Here is a 2,500-nt window from a genome sequence, read left to right on the forward strand (position 1 = left end):
TCGAAGCGGCCGATTGCTCGACCGCGCAGGCCGGGACGGTCCACCGGGCGGACCCCGCGCCAGTCCGGGCTCGCCCGACCCCGCCAGCACGAAACTGGCAAGCAGGCTCGCCCAGCCACGCTGCGGCTCCAGCCCGGCTTCCTGCCCCGGCCCGACCGACCCAGCCCTCAGAGCCAATCCTTCTCCCGAAGTTACGGATCCGGCTTGCCGACTTCCCTTACCTACATTGTTCTATCGGCCAGAGGCTATTCACCTTGGAGACCGGCTGCGGTCATGGGTACGACCCGAGGCGAGAGTCCCAACACTTCCCCCGGATTTTCAAGGACCAGCCGGAGCGCACCGGACGCCGCCGTAGACGCGGCGCTCTACGGAGCCGCAGACCCTCTCTCCGGTCGAGCCGATTCCAGGGATCCCGCTCCTTAACAAGAAAAGACAACTCTTCCCGGGGCCCGGCCAGTGTCTCCGGCTCGTTCGCTTCACAGCGTTCGGCCGCCGCGAGGACGGCGGGCTCCGCCTTCGGGTTCGGGAATATTGACCCGATTCCCTTTCGCCCAAGGGGCGCGACCCGTGCCCCGAAGGTCGCGGGCCGACGCCTCCGCTCGGAGCGGAACTACCCTAGGGCTTAGGATCGACTGACCATGTGCAACGGCTGTTCACATGGAACCCTTCTCCACACTCGGCCCTCAAGGATCTCGCTTGAGTATTTGCTACTACCACCAAGATCTGCGCCCGCGGCGGCTCCACGCGGGCTCGCGCCCGTCGCTTCCGCGCTCACCGCGGCGTCCCTCCTACTCGCCGGGGCTTACCTCCCGGGCGGGGGAAGTACCTCCTCTGCCCCGGCGGCCGGGTATGGGCCAAACACACGCTCAGCGCCATCCATTTTCAGGCTGGTTGATTCGGCAGGTGAGTTGTTACACACTCCTTAGCGGATTCCGACTTCCATGGCCACCGTCCTGCTGTCTGTATCGACCAACACCTTTTCTGGGATCTGATGAGCGTACGAGTCGGACGCCGTAACCCGGCGTTCGGTTCATCCCGCAGCGCCAGTCCTGCTTACCAAGAGTGGCCCACTGAGCACTCGCATTCGATCGCCCGGCTCCAAGCCAGCGAGTCGGGCCTCTTACCAATTTAAAGTTTGAGAATAGGTTGAGGTCGTTTCGTCCCCAAGGCCTCTAATCATTCGCTTTACCAGATAAAACTGCGTCTGAGCGCCAGCTATCCTGAGGGAAACTTCGGAGGGAACCAGCTACTAGATGGTTCGATTAGTCTTTCGCCCCTATACCCAAGTCGGACGATCGATTTGCACGTCAGAATCGCTGCGGACCTCCACCAGAGTTTCCTCTGGCTTCATCCTGCTCGGGCATAGTTCACCATCTTTCGGGTCCTAGCGTGCCCGCTCTGCCTCCGCCACACCGAACGGAGCGGACGTGGCGGGGCGGTGGTGCGCCCGCCCCGGGAGGGGCGGGATCCCACCTCGGTCGACCGAATCGACCTTCACCTTCATTGCGCCGTGGGGTTTCGGTCGCCCCTTGACTCGCGGGCCCGTTAGACTCCTTGGTCCGTGTTTCAAGACGGGTCGAGCAGGCGCCCAGCTTCGCTCGGCAACCCGAGGCGCCACGTGCCGCCTCACCGCTCCCGCCGCCTGCCGTCCCTCGGCGACCACTGAGGACAGTGAACGCCGGGGAGGCCTGCGGGGGACGGGAGGCGCAGCCCCCCGAGATGGGGGGCGGGCGCGGCTCGCGTCCCTTCCTCGGCAGCTCGGTCGGCGGTGCGGCCGGCGCTATTAGTTCTCCGCAGGGGCACGGAGGCCCAAGCGGAGCTACCTGCGCCGGCGCCTTCGGCCGACCTGGGCTGCCGGTCCCGAGCGCCGCGTCCGGGAGAAGTGCACGAGACGGCCGCCGCCGCCCGGGCGGGCCCGGTCCTTGCGGATCCGAGACCCGCCCGGGGAGGCGGCCGACTCGCTGAATCTCCACGGACCCGTGCCGCGGGTCCTGCCCGTTTGCTTCTTGGCGGTTTCACGTCCTCTTGAACTCTCTCTTCAGAGTTCTTTTCAACTTTCCCTCACGGTACTTGTCTGCTATCGGTCTCGTGCCAGTATTTAGCCTTGGATGGAGTTCACCACCCCTCTTTGGGCAGCATTCCAAAACTACCCGACTCTTGGTGGCTCCAGGCCCTTGAGTCCCGGCGCCCGAACGGGCCTGACACCCGCTCTGGGTAAGGTGCCCCGATCAGGAAGGACCTCGGCGCCGTGGACTCGCGCGCCCGAAGCCGCCTCACGCCACAGCTCCCAGGGCCTGAGGGCCGCTGGGATTCGGCGATGGGCTCTTCCCGCTTCACTCGCCGCTACTGGGGGAATCCTGGTTAGTTTCTTTTCCTCCGCTTAGTGATATGCTTAAATTCAGCGGGTGGTCTCGTCCGATCCGAGGTCGAGATTGGTGGGGGACATCCCCCCCTGCTTATCTCCGGAAGGCTGCCGGCGTGCCCAACCCCGGCCGGGCGG

Source organism: Lytechinus pictus, unplaced genomic scaffold, assembly GCF_037042905.1.
Source record: "Lytechinus pictus isolate F3 Inbred unplaced genomic scaffold, Lp3.0 scaffold_241, whole genome shotgun sequence".
Classification (NCBI taxonomy): domain Eukaryota; kingdom Metazoa; phylum Echinodermata; class Echinoidea; order Temnopleuroida; family Toxopneustidae; genus Lytechinus; species Lytechinus pictus.